At 46.5% G+C, this 15,393-nt stretch overlaps 1 non-coding gene and 1 pseudogene across 1 annotated transcript; one reads left to right on the top strand and one right to left on the bottom strand.

The window, feature by feature from the left end:
• Positions 1-2,728: 2,728 nt before the first annotated feature.
• LOC143103461 (NADH-ubiquinone oxidoreductase chain 6-like) lies at positions 2,729-3,265 on the bottom strand (annotated as a pseudogene).
• Positions 3,266-5,673: 2,408 nt separating this feature from the next.
• Positions 5,674-6,626, top strand: LOC143103463 (18S ribosomal RNA). Its single transcript, XR_012982825.1, has one exon. It is a non-coding gene; the product is annotated as an 18S ribosomal RNA (ribosomal RNA).
• Positions 6,627-15,393: the final 8,767 nt, after the last annotated feature.

Genomic DNA, 15,393 nt, shown 5'->3' on the forward strand with positions numbered 1-15,393 from the left:
GCCGCAGTTTTACTAAAACTTGGGGGTTACGGCATGATTCGAATGACCACAGTCCTTTTAGACCCCCTCACCAAAGAAATAGCCTATCCTTTCATCGTGCTCGCCCTCTGGGGAATCATCATAACAGGATCTATCTGTTTACGCCAAACAGACCTAAAATCACTAATCGCTTACTCCTCAGTAAGCCACATAGGCCTAGTAGCTGGGGGTATTCTTATTCAAACCCCCTGAGGCCTAACCGGAGCAATTATTTTAATAATTGCCCACGGACTAGTCTCATCGGCATTATTCTGTCTGGCAAACACAAGCTATGAACGAACACACAGCCGAACCATGGTCCTAGCACGAGGCATGCAAATACTATTCCCCCTAACAGCCACATGATGATTTATTGCTAACTTAGCCAATCTTGCACTCCCCCCACTCCCTAATCTTATGGGAGAAGTAATAATCATTACAACCATGTTTAACTGATCTCCTTGAACCCTCGTCCTAACAGGGCTCGGCACCCTGATCACAGCCGGCTACTCCCTCTACATGTTCCTAATGACTCAGCGAGGCCCAGTACCAGCACATATTACAGGATTAACCCCTTATCACACACGAGAGCACCTTTTAATTGCCCTTCACTTAATCCCAGTTATCTTACTTATCCTTAAACCAGAGTTCATGTGAGGATGATTCTACTGCAGGTATAGTTTAACGAAAATGTTGGATTGTGATTCCAAAGACAGGAGTTCAAACCTCCTTATCCGCCGAGAGAGGCCTGTAGCAATAGAGACTGCTAATCTCTACCCCCGCAGTTAGAGTCTGCGGCTCACTCGGCCTTTGAAGGATAACAGTCATCCGTTGGTCTTAGGAACCAAAAACTCTTGGTGCAAATCCAAGCAGAGGCTATGCAAACCACACTGATTTTATCATCATCACTTACACTAATCTTTGCCCTCCTAGCCTACCCTATTCTTACAACGATTGACCCTACACCAAAACCCCCCGGTTGAGCCGTGTCCCACGTAAAAACCGCAGTTAGTGCCGCATTCGTGGTCAGTCTTTTACCCTTATTCATCTTTCTAGATCAGGGAGTAGAGACAATCGTTACCACCTGACACTGAATAAACACATCCACTTTCAACATTAGCATTAGCCTAAAGTTCGATGCCTATTCAATTATCTTTACGCCCATCGCCCTTTACGTGACCTGATCCATCCTTGAATTTGCCTCCTGATACATACACGCGGACCCCTACATGAACCGATTCTTTAAATACCTCCTCATGTTCTTAATTGCTATAATTATCTTAGTTACAGCCAACAACATATTCCAACTATTTATTGGTTGAGAAGGAGTAGGAATTATGTCCTTCCTACTAATCGGCTGATGATACGGCCGAGCCGATGCCAACACTGCAGCCTTGCAAGCCGTAATTTATAACCGAGTAGGAGACATCGGACTAATTATAAGCATGGCCTGGTTTGCCATGAATCTTAATTCATGAGAAATACAACAAATCTTTGCACTCTCCCACAACATAGACATAACCCTCCCCCTTCTAGGCCTAATCATTGCCGCAACAGGCAAGTCGGCCCAATTCGGACTTCACCCTTGACTGCCTTCCGCAATGGAAGGTCCTACGCCAGTCTCCGCCCTACTGCACTCAAGCACAATGGTCGTAGCAGGAATCTTCCTCCTTATTCGACTGCACCCTCTTACCCAATCTAACCCCACAGCATTAACCATTTGCTTATGTCTAGGTGCACTAACAACACTATTCACTGCCACATGTGCTCTCACCCAGAATGACATTAAAAAAATCGTAGCCTTCTCTACTTCAAGTCAGCTGGGACTTATGATGGTAACAATTGGGCTTAATCAGCCCCAATTAGCCTTCTTCCACATTTGCACCCATGCCTTCTTCAAAGCAATACTCTTCCTCTGCTCCGGATCAGTAATCCACAGCCTTAACGACGAACAAGACATCCGGAAAATAGGAGGCCTGCACAACCTAGCACCTTTTACATCTACCTGTCTGACAATTGGAAGCCTAGCTCTAACAGGAACCCCCTTCCTGGCCGGCTTCTTCTCAAAAGATGCCATCATCGAAGCCCTAAACACCTCTTACCTAAACGCCTGAGCCCTTGTCCTCACTCTAATTGCAACCTCTTTCACGGCTGTCTATAGCTTCCGAGTTGTATTCTTTGTTACCATGGGAACCCCCCGATTCATGCCTCTCTCTCCAATCAACGAAAATGACCCTGCGGTTATCAACCCAATTAAACGACTGGCCTGAGGCAGCATTGTAGCAGGACTAATTCTTATTTCAAACACCCTCCCTACAAAAACACCCATTATAACCATACCCCCTATACTAAAACTAGCTGCTCTTATCGTCACAATCATTGGACTTCTAACAGCCATAGAACTAGCCGCCCTTACTGCCAAACAATTTAAACCTACCCCAATCATTAAACTACACAACTTCTCAAATATACTTGGCTACTTCCCCGCAACAGTACACCGCCTGGCCCCTAAACTAAACCTGGTTTTAGGCCAAACAATGGCCAACCAACTAGTAGACCAATCCTGATTTGAAGCCGCAGGCCCCAAAGGGCTAGCTTCAGCCCAGGCAAAAATATCCGCCGCCACTAGCGACGCCCAACGAGGGATCATCAAGACATATCTAATAATCTTCATAATCACCACAGGACTGGCCACCCTTTTAGCCTCTACCTAAACAGCCCGTAAAGCCCCCCGACTTAAACCACGAGTCAACTCTAACACTACAAATAGGGTTAGCAATAAAACTCAAGCGCATAACACTATCATAACACCCCCTGAAGCATAAAGCATAGAAACCCCACCAACATCTCCCCGAACCATCAACAATTCTTTACAGCTACTCAACACCCCCGCACTAAAATCATATCATGACGAGCCAAAATAAAGTAGCCCTGCAACGACTACCACAAAGTAGAACATTGCATGCTCAAAGACAGACGCATCCCCCCAGCTTTCAGGGTGCGGGTCAGCTGCCAAGGCAGCCGAATACCCAAAAACTACTAACATCCCCCCTAAATAAATTAAGAAAAGAGCCAAGGCCAGAAACGGAGACCCAAACATTGCTAAAACAGCACAACCCGCTCCAGAAGACATCACTAACCCTAATGCCGCGAAATACGGGGCAGGATTGGATGCAACACCTACCATCCCTAAAACAAACCCAAATAATCAAAGACACACAAAGTATACCATAATTTCTACCCGGATTCTAACCGAGACCAATGACTCGAAAAACCACCGTTGTTATTCAACTATAGAAACCCTAATGGCAAGCCTACGAAAAACCCACCCACTCCTAAAAATCGCTAACGACGCACTAGTCGACCTCCCAGCCCCTTCTAACATTTCAGTCTGATGAAACTTCGGCTCACTTTTAGGGCTGTGTTTAGCAGCACAAATTTTAACAGGATTATTCCTGGCTATACACTACACTTCTGACATCGCAACTGCATTCTCTTCTGTTGCCCACATTTGCCGTGACGTAAACTACGGCTGACTGATCCGAAGCATGCACGCAAACGGAGCATCATTCTTCTTTATCTGCATTTACGCCCACATTGGCCGAGGACTTTACTACGGCTCATACCTTTACAAAGAGACATGAAACATTGGAGTAGTCCTTCTCCTTCTTGTTATGATGACTGCCTTTGTAGGCTACGTTCTCCCCTGAGGACAAATGTCTTTCTGAGGGGCCACTGTAATTACCAACTTATTATCTGCCGTCCCATATGTGGGGGGCGCACTAGTAGAGTGAATCTGAGGGGGCTTCTCCGTAGATAACGCCACTCTAACCCGATTCTTCGCATTCCACTTCCTATTCCCTTTCGTAATTGCAGGGGCCACAATCCTCCACCTTTTATTCCTACACGAAACAGGATCAAATAACCCTGCCGGCCTTAACTCGGACGCCGATAAAATTTCATTCCACCCATACTTCTCCTACAAAGACCTTCTAGGCTTCGCAGTTATACTACTAGCACTAACCTCATTAGCCCTCTTTTCACCCAACTTACTAGGAGACCCAGATAATTTTACACCCGCCAACCCCATGGTCACCCCACCCCATATTAAACCAGAGTGATACTTCCTATTTGCCTACGCCATCCTGCGTTCAATCCCCAACAAATTAGGCGGAGTACTAGCCCTTCTATTCTCCATTTTAGTACTAATGGTTGTTCCCATTCTACACACCTCAAAGCAACGAGGTCTAACATTCCGACCTATTACACAATTCCTATTCTGAACTTTAGTAGCAGACGTCATCATCTTGACATGAATCGGAGGAATACCAGTAGAACACCCATACGTCATTATCGGGCAAGTAGCCTCAGTCATCTACTTCTCTGTATTCTTAGTTCTCGCCCCGCTAGCCGGATGAATAGAGAACAAAGCCCTAGAATGAAACTGCCCCAGTAGCTTAGTTCAAAGCGCCGGTTTTGTAATCCGGAGACCGGAGGTTAAAGTCCTCCCTGAGGCCCAGAAAAGAAAGATTTTAACTTCCACCTCTAACTCCCAAAGCTAGTATTCTAAGTTAAACTATTCTCTGGCGACACGCCGCCCGCCGCCCGCCGCCAAATATATGTACTTTGGTATACAAATGTTGTATACTCATAGTATGTACAATATCCATGCACAGATGGTATAGTACATACTATGTATAATTATACATATATATATGGTGTAGGTACATACTATGTATAATCCCCATATCATATTATGTCAGGTAAATGACTGCTTTACATTACATAACTGAATCTAAGAACAACACAATAATAACCAAATAACAATAAATAAGGACAAAGCAAGTAATAATTGAACTAAGGTATACATAAGCATTAAATTAAGATTCAGAATATAAATAAGAAAACCTGATAAATAGATTAATCCCTATTACTCCATCAAACCATTTTCCTTGCGTTACCCATCAAAAATAGATATATACTTATTTAATGTAGTGAGAACCGACCAACACGACTAAATCGTGCATACTCTTAATGATAAGATCACGGACAAAAATTGTGGGGGTTTCACAGAATGAACTATTCCTGGCATTTGGTTCCTATTTCAGGGCCATAAATTTATAATCCCCCTAAGAATTGAACTTTCCAGGCATAAGTTAATGGTGGCATACTAACGACTCGTTACCCACCATGCCGGGCGTTCACTATACATGCATCTGGTTCCTTTTTTTTCCTTCACTTTCACTTGGCATTTGGCGACTCCTTCCTAATGTTAACGTTTAAAGGGTGTACATTTCCTTGAATGAGAAATAACTGTCCAATACTCCATCAACATTCATCGAAGAACCACATAAGTGATATCAGGTGCATAATAGATCAGTTCTCAACCCACACTACCCTATTATACTGCCCCCCTTCTTTGGAAAACTAGGAGGTTTTTTCGCGCGACAAACCCCCCTACCCCCTACGCCCGAAAAAGTCTAATATTCATGTCAAACCCCGAAACCATGAAAGACTCGACTGGCGTCTTCAACGAGTTCTGTTACGTGTTGGTATATATAGTGTTGCAAAAAGATGTTACTGTGTGGCTAGTGTAGCTTAAGCAAAGCATAACACTGAAGATGTTAAGATGGGCCGTAGAAAGCCCCACGGGCACAAAGGTTTGGTCCTGACTTTATTATCAGCTTTAACCCAATTTACACATGCAAGCCTCCGCACCCCTGTGAGGATGCCCTCAATCCCCCGTCCGGGGACGAGGAGCCGGTATCAGGCACACTTTTTAGCCCAAGACGCCTTGCTTAGCCACACCCCCAAGGGAATTCAGCAGTGATAGACATTAAGCCATAAGTGAAAACTTGACTTAGTCAGGGTTAAGAGGGCCGGTAAAACTCGTGCCAGCCACCGCGGTTATACGAGAGGCCCTAGTTGATTCACTCGGCGTAAAGAGTGGTTATGGAGAATAAAATACTAAAGCCGAAGACCCCTTAGGCCGTCATACGCACCTAGGGGCTCGAATTATAGACACGAAAGTAGCTTTACCCCTTCCCACCAGAACCCACGACAGCTGGGACACAAACTGGGATTAGATACCCCACTATGCCCCGCCGTAAACTTAGATATTCCAGTACAACAAATATCCGCCAGGGGACTACGAGCGCCAGCTTAAAACCCAAAGGACTTGGCGGTGCTTCAGACCCCCCTAGAGGAGCCTGTTCTAGAACCGATAACCCCCGTTCAACCTCACTACTCCTTGCTTTTCCCGCCTATATACCACCGTCGCCAGCTTACCCTGTGAAGGTACTACAGTAAGCAGAATGAGTAATACTCAAAACGTCAGGTCGAGGTGTAGCGTACGAAGTAGGAAGAAATGGGCTACACTATCTGATCCAGATTATTCACGGAAGGTTGTCTGAAACGACAATCCGAAGGTGGATTTAGCAGTAAAGGGGGAATAGAGTGCCCCCTTGAAGCCGGCTCTGAAGCGCGCACACACCGCCCGTCACTCTCCCCAACAACCGCCTACACCAAGGTAAATAACACAACATCCGTCACAAGGGGAGGCAAGTCGTAACATGGTAAGTGTACCGGAAGGTGCACTTGGAATAATCAGGGTGTGGCTGAGACAGTTAAGCGACTCCCTTACACCGAGAAGACATCCATGCAAGTTGGATCACCCTGAACTAAACAGCTAGCTCAGACTATAAAAACCAAATTAATGATATAGATAGTCCTACAAAAAGCTAAAAGCACAGACTAAACCATTCGACCACCCCAGTACGGGCGACAGAAAAGGAAATAAAGACGCTATAGACAAAGTACCGCAAGGGAAAGCTGAAAGAGAAATGAAATAACGCACTAAAGTAGATAAAAGCAGAGACTACATCTCGTACCTTTTGCATCATGATCTAGCCAGTAACCTCAAGCAAAGAGACCTCTAGTTTGAACCCCCGAAACCGGACGAGCTACTCCGGGGCAGCCTATTATAGGGCCAACCCGTCTCTGTGGCAAAAGAGTGGGAAGACCCCCGAGTAGAGGTGAAAGACCTACCGAGTCAGGTTATAGCTGGTTGCCCAAGAAATGAATAGAAGTTCAGCCCCGCTGCGCCCTCGCCCACAACAGTTTTACTTAAACAAGGCACAAAGGACACCCGCGGGAGTTAGTCAAGGGAGGTACAGCTCCCTTAACAAAGGACACAACCTTAAACAGGAGGCTAAGGAATATATTAAACTAAGGCCCTAGGTTTCAGTGGGCCTAAAAGCAGCCATCTGAACAGAAAGCGTTAAAGCTCAGACCAACCCAAGCCTATTATAACATTAAAATCTCCAAAGCCCCTAGTATTACTGGGCCATCCTATGCCCCCATAGGAGGGACCATGCTAGAACGAGTAATAAGAAGAAAGACCTTCTCCCAGCACATGTGTAAGTCGAATCGGACATCCCATCGACAATTAACGAACCCAACAAAAGAGGGCAATGCACCACCGCCGCCCTAGGCCGAGAAGACCATGTAATAGAACATCGTTACCCCCACACAGGAGTGCTTAAATCAAGGGAAAGACTTAAAGGATAAAAAGGAACTCGGCAAACCTAAACCCCGCCTGTTTACCAAAAACATCGCCTCCTGCCACCACTAATTATAGGAGGTCCCGCCTGCCCTGTGACCAAAAGTTTAACGGCCGCGGTATTTTAACCGTGCAAAGGTAGCGCAATCAATTGTCTTTTAAATGGAGACCTGTATGAATGGCATAACGAGGGTTTAACTGTCTCTTTTTCCCGGTCAATGAAACTGATCTACCCGTGCAGAAGCGGGTATACACACACAAGACGAGAAGACCCTATGGAGCTTTAGACGCCAACCAACCACGAAAAGCGGCCGCTAACTGGACCCTCAAACAACGTGATTATGGCACAAGCGTCTTCGGTTGGGGCGACCACGGGAGATAACAAAGCTCCCGAGTGGATAGGGGAACACCCTAAAACCCAGAGCCACAGCTCTAAGTCACAAAACATTTGACCAATAATGATCCGGCTTTATGCCGACCAACGAACCAAGTAGAGATGGATAACAGCGCAATCCCCTCCCAGAGTCCATATCGACGAGGGGGTTTACGACCTCGATGTTGGATCAGGACATCCTAATGGTGCAGCCGCTATTAAGGGTTCGTTTGTTCAACGATTAAAGTCCTACGTGATCTGAGTTCAGACCGGAGTAATCCAGGTCAGTTTCTATCTGTGAAGCCACCCTTCCTAGTACGAAAGGACCGGAGTGATGAGGCCCATGCTTTAGGCACGCCTCCCCCCAACCTGCTGAATACAACTGAAGCAGGTAAAGGGGGGCAACCCCCGGCCCAAGAGAAGGGCGCGCTAAGGTGGCAGAGCCCGGTAAATGCAGGAAGCCTAAGCCTTCCCTCCCAGAGGTTCAAATCCTCTCCTTAGCTATGCTTCACATTATCATAGCCCACATCATTAACCCCCTTGCCTACATCGTACCTGTCCTACTAGCCGTAGCTTTCCTGACCTTAATCGAACGAAAGGTCTTGGGGTATATGCAACTGCGGAAAGGACCAAATGTGGTAGGCCCTTACGGACTACTTCAACCAATCGCAGACGGAGTTAAGCTCTTTATTAAAGAACCTGTCCGACCCTCCACATCCTCCCCATTCTTATTCCTAGCTACTCCTACCTTAGCCCTCACACTGGCACTTACACTATGAGCGCCCCTACCCCTGCCCTTTCCAGTCACCGACCTAAATCTCAGTATACTCTTTATTTTAGCCCTGTCCAGCCTGGCCGTGTACTCAATCCTAGGATCTGGGTGAGCATCTAATTCAAAATATGCCCTAATTGGGGCTCTGCGAGCCGTTGCCCAGACCATTTCCTACGAAGTAGCCCTAGGACTCATTCTTCTATGCACTATCGTATTTACAGGAGGTTTCACCCTATCAATGTTCAGCACCACACAAGAAGGAATTTGACTACTAGCCCCAGCATGACCTCTTGCAGCAATGTGATATATCTCCACACTGGCAGAGACCAACCGGGCACCATTTGATCTAACTGAAGGAGAATCAGAACTTGTATCCGGGTTCAACGTAGAGTACGCCGGGGGACCTTTCGCCCTTTTCTTCCTGGCCGAATACGCCAACATTCTCTTCATAAATACCCTATCAGCAGTGCTCTTTATAGGGGCCTCACACTTCCCCTCATTTCCTGAATTTACTACCATTAGCATCATATTTAAAGCAGCCCTTCTTTCTGGGCTATTCCTGTGGGTTCGGGCCTCCTACCCACGATTCCGATATGACCAACTAATACATCTAGTGTGAAAAAACTTCCTCCCCCTTACACTAGCACTGATCCTCTGACATATTTCCCTTCCAGTGGGAACTGCAGGTCTCCCTCCCCAATTCTAGATAGACCCGGAGCTGTGCCTGAACGCCTAAGGGCCACTTTGATAGAGTGAACCACGGGGGTTAGACTCCCCCCGGCTCCTTAGAAAAAAGGGATTCGAACCCATCCTCCAGAGATCAAAACTCTGGGTGCTTCCACTACACCACTTTCTAGTAAGGTCAGCTAAATAAGCTTTCGGGCCCATACCCCGAACATGTTGGTTAAAATCCTTCCCCTACTAATGAACCCTTACGTACTCACAATCCTACTGTCTAGCCTGGGCCTAGGAACTACAATAACCTTTGCAAGCTCCCACTGACTGTTAGCATGAATGGGTCTGGAAATTAACACCCTCGCCATCGTCCCCATAATGGCCTACCAGCATCACCCCCGAGCCGTAGAAGCCACAACCAAGTACTTCCTCACACAAGCCACAGCAGCAGCTATACTTCTATTTGCTAGCACTACCAACGCATGAATCACTGGACAGTGAGAAATTACCCAACTTTCCCACCCCATCGCCTCTTCCATCGCCGTTACGGCCTTGGCACTAAAAATTGGGCTGGCCCCCATGCACTTCTGACTTCCTGAAGTTCTCCAGGGAATCACACTGACCACAGGACTAGTGTTATCTACTTGACAAAAACTAGCCCCATTCGCACTAATCCTTCAAGTTGCGGATAACGCCCACCCTTACTTACTTACAACACTAGCAATCTCTTCTACATTAGTAGGAGGCTGAGGGGGCCTTAATCAAACCCAACTACGCAAAATCCTGGCATACTCCTCAATCGCACATCTAGGGTGAATAATTCTAGTGGCCCAAATGGCCCCCCAAATAACACTAATAGCCCTAATTACCTACATTGCCATAACAACAGCCGCCTTCCTCACCCTAAACAATGTTGGCTCAACCAAAACTATTACCCTCGCCTCAACCTGAACTAAAGCCCCCACCCTGACCGCACTGGCCTGCCTTATTCTTCTCTCATTAGGGGGCTTACCCCCACTAACCGGATTCATGCCTAAATGACTAATTCTCCAAGAAGTCACCAGCCAGGGATTTCCTCTCACTGCCACCGTGATAGCCCTTACAGCCCTATTAAGTCTTTATTTCTACCTTCGACTAAGCTACGCCATAACCCTTACCCTCTCCCCCTACACCATTAACTCCACTGCCCCCTGACGAACCGCAACTAAACAGCCTTCCCTCCCCCTATCCGCGGCTATCGTTTTATCAACCTGCCTCCTCCCCCTTACCCCAACCGCCCTGGCCCTTTTAGCCTAGGGGCTTAGGATAGCATTTAGACCATGAGCCTTCAAAGCTCCAAGCAGGAGTGAAAATCTCCTAGCCCCTGATAAGACTTGCAGGGATTTATCCCACATCTTCTGGATGCAACCCAGACACTTTAATTAAGCTAAAGCCTTTCTAGATGGGAAGGCCTCGATCCTACAAACTCTTAGTTAACAGCTAAGCGCCCTAACCAGCGAGCATCCATCTACTTTCCCCGCCGTCCGGGAGAGAGGCGGAGAAAGCCCCGGCAGGCGTTAACCTGCGTCTTCAGGTTTGCAACCTGACATGAACTTCACCACAGAGCTTGTGGTAAGAAGAGGAGTTAAACCTCTGTCCTCGGAGCTACAATCCGCCGCCTAAACCTTCGGCCATCCTACCTGTGGCAATTACACGTTGATTTTTCTCAACTAATCATAAAGATATTGGTACCCTTTACCTAGTATTTGGTGCCTGAGCAGGGATAGTAGGCACTGCCTTAAGTCTCTTAATCCGAGCAGAACTGAGCCAACCCGGGGCACTTCTCGGAGACGATCAGATCTATAACGTCATCGTTACGGCGCACGCCTTCGTAATAATCTTCTTCATAGTAATGCCAATTCTAATTGGTGGCTTTGGGAACTGACTAGTCCCCCTTATGATCGGGGCACCAGACATGGCATTCCCACGAATGAACAACATGAGCTTCTGACTACTTCCGCCCTCATTCCTCCTCCTTCTTGCCTCATCCGGGGTTGAGGCCGGGGCAGGAACCGGATGAACAGTCTACCCGCCCTTGGCAGGTAATCTTGCCCACGCCGGAGCGTCCGTCGATCTAACTATCTTCTCTCTTCATCTAGCAGGTATCTCATCAATTCTTGGGGCCATTAATTTTATTACCACAATTATTAATATGAAACCCCCTGCAATCTCACAATATCAAACACCCCTATTTGTGTGATCCGTGCTTGTAACGGCCGTTCTCCTTCTTCTCTCACTCCCTGTGTTAGCTGCTGGGATTACAATGCTCCTAACAGACCGAAATCTAAATACGACCTTCTTTGACCCGGCAGGGGGAGGGGACCCAATTCTATATCAACACCTATTCTGATTCTTTGGCCACCCGGAAGTTTACATTTTAATCCTACCAGGATTTGGAATGATCTCCCACATTGTAGCCTATTATTCCGGCAAAAAAGAACCTTTCGGATACATGGGAATGGTATGAGCCATGATGGCCATCGGACTTCTAGGGTTTATCGTATGAGCCCACCACATGTTCACCGTAGGAATGGATGTAGACACACGAGCCTACTTTACATCAGCAACAATGATTATTGCTATTCCCACCGGAGTAAAAGTCTTTAGCTGACTTGCGACACTGCACGGGGGCTCAATCAAATGGGATACTCCCCTTCTTTGAGCTCTGGGCTTCATTTTCCTATTCACGGTCGGGGGGCTCACAGGGATTGTACTAGCCAATTCCTCCCTAGACATTGTTCTACACGACACATACTACGTAGTAGCACACTTCCACTATGTTCTGTCAATGGGTGCTGTGTTTGCCATCATGGCCGCATTCATGCACTGATTCCCGCTATTTTCAGGATACACCCTTCACAGCACCTGAACAAAAATCCACTTTGGGGTTATGTTCGTAGGGGTAAATCTAACTTTCTTCCCACAGCACTTCCTGGGGCTAGCCGGAATGCCACGACGGTACTCGGACTACCCAGATGCCTACACCCTTTGAAACACGGTGTCTTCAATCGGGTCATTAATCTCTTTAGTAGCAGTAATTATGTTCTTATTTATTCTTTGAGAAGCATTTGCCGCCAAACGAGAAGTATCATCAGTAGAGCTTACCATGACGAACGTAGAATGACTACACGGCTGCCCACCTCCTTACCACACCTTTGAAGAGCCGGCTTTCGTGCAAGTACAAGCAAAATAACGAGAAAGGGAGGAATCGAACCCCCGTGAGATGGTTTCAAGCCAACTGCATGGCCACTCTGCCACTTTCTTAAATAAGACACTAGTAAAACGATTACCTTGCCTTGTCGAGGCAAAATTGTGGGTTAAACTCCCGCGTGTCTTAGCCCAGAGCTAAATGGCACATCCCTCACAACTAGGATTGCAAGACGCGGCCTCCCCTGTAATAGAAGAACTCCTACATTTCCACGACCACGCCCTAATGATCGTACTCCTAATTAGCACACTGGTTCTTTACATTATTGTGTCAATGGTTTCCACCAAACTTACTGACAAATACATTCTAGATTCTCAAGAAATTGAAATTGTGTGAACTGTCCTGCCGGCAGTAATCCTTATTTTAATTGCACTTCCCTCCCTACGAATTCTTTACCTCATGGACGAGATTAACGACCCCCATCTAACTATTAAAGCCATGGGACACCAGTGATACTGAAGCTATGAGTACACAGACTACGAAGACCTTGGCTTCGACTCCTATATGGTTCCTACACAAGACCTAGTACCAGGACAATTCCGACTACTAGAAACAGACCACCGAATGGTTGTTCCAATAGAATCTCCTATTCGAGTTCTTGTATCAGCGGAAGACGTACTTCACTCCTGAGCTGTTCCAGCACTAGGAGTAAAAATAGACGCAGTACCAGGACGCCTGAATCAAACCGCCTTTATCGCCTCCCGTCCCGGTGTATTCTACGGGCAATGCTCTGAAATTTGTGGTGCAAATCACAGCTTTATGCCAATTGTGGTAGAGGCTGTTCCTCTAGAACACTTTGAAAACTGATCCTCACTCATACTTGAAGACGCCTCACTAGGAAGCTAAACTGGGCCTAGCGTCAGCCTTTTAAGCTGAAGATTGGTGGCCCCCAACCACCTCTAGTGACATGCCTCAATTGAACCCCGCTCCTTGATTTGCAATTCTTGTCTTCTCTTGACTAATTTTCCTAACAGTCATCCCCCCAAAAGTCCTAGCCCATAATTTCAACAATGAACCTACAACTGTAGGAGCTGAAAAAGCTAAACCTGAACCCTGAAACTGACCATGATACTAAGCTTCTTTGACCAATTCATGAGCCCCTCTTACCTAGGTATTCCCCTTATTGCGGTAGCAATCGCACTCCCATGAACTTTATACCCCACCCCTACAACACGATGATTGAACAATCGAGTATTAACCCTTCAAGGCTGATTTATTAATCGATTCACACAACAACTTCTTCTTCCTATTAACCCAGGAGGACACAAATGAGCAGTTCTGCTTACATCTTTAATGCTCTTCCTTATTACTATCAACATGTTAGGACTTCTCCCCTACACATTTACACCAACTACACAACTTTCTCTTAATATGGGCCTTGCCGTCCCTCTGTGACTAGCCACAGTAATCATCGGTATGCGAAACCAACCTACAGCTGCCCTAGGACATCTCCTCCCCGAGGGCACCCCAGCACCACTTATTCCTGTACTAATTATTATCGAAACGATTAGCCTGTTTATCCGACCCTTAGCCCTTGGAGTCCGACTAACTGCCAACCTAACAGCTGGCCACCTACTCATCCAACTAATTGCTACAGCAGCATTTGTTCTTCTCCAATTATGCCAACCGTGGCCATCTTAACAGCCACAATCTTATTCTTACTCACTCTTCTAGAAGTTGCCGTAGCAATGATTCAGGCATATGTCTTCGTCCTACTCTTAAGCCTATACCTACAAGAAAACGTCTAATGGCCCACCAAGCACACGCATACCACATGGTAGACCCAAGCCCCTGACCGCTCACCGGAGCAATTGGCGCCCTGCTGCTAACATCCGGCACTGCAATTTGATTCCACTTCCATTCAACCCTCCTTATAACTCTAGGCCTAGTACTAACCCTCCTAACTATATACCAATGATGACGGGACATTGTCCGAGAAGGGACCTTCCAAGGCCACCACACCCCTCCAGTTCAAAAAGGACTACGTTACGGGATGATCCTGTTCATTACCTCAGAAGTATTCTTCTTTGCAGGATTTTTCTGAGCCTTCTACCACTCAAGCCTAGCACCAACCCCTGAACTAGGAGGTTGCTGACCCCCAACAGGAATCACACCCCTGGACCCATTCGAAGTACCACTATTGAATACAGCCGTCCTTCTGGCCTCCGGTGTAACTGTGACATGAGCCCATCACAGCCTTATAGAAGGAGAACGAAAACAAGCCATCCAATCTCTTACCCTTACAATCCTTCTGGGCTTCTACTTTACTTTCTTACAAGCCCTAGAATACTATGAAGCCCCCTTTACGATCGCAGATGGAGTATATGGATCAACATTCTTTGTGGCCACAGGATTCCACGGCCTACACGTAATTATTGGCTCAACATTCCTGGCTGTTTGTCTTCTACGTCAAGTACTCTACCACTTTACTTCAAACCACCACTTTGGATTCGAGGCCGCCGCCTGATACTGACACTTTGTTGACGTAGTATGACTATTCTTATACGTCTCTATCTACTGATGAGGATCATAATCTTTCTAGTATAAAAGACAGTACAGGTGGCTTCCAACCATCTAATCTTGGTTAAAGTCCAAGGAAAGATAATGAGTCTAATTATAACTATCCTAGCAATCACATCAGTACTATCAATCATTTTAATTATTGTTTCGTTCTGACTACCACAAATAAACCCCGACGCAGAAAAACTTTCACCTTACGAATGTGGATTTGACCCCCTAGGATCTCT

This window comes from Alosa pseudoharengus, unplaced genomic scaffold (genome assembly GCF_046254945.1).
Source record: "Alosa pseudoharengus isolate Yale_2024_CS ecotype anadromous, Long Island Sound unplaced genomic scaffold, YU_APseudo_1.1 YU_APseudo_1.1_scf_422, whole genome shotgun sequence".
NCBI classification, from domain to species: Eukaryota; Metazoa; Chordata; class Actinopteri; order Clupeiformes; family Clupeidae; genus Alosa; species Alosa pseudoharengus.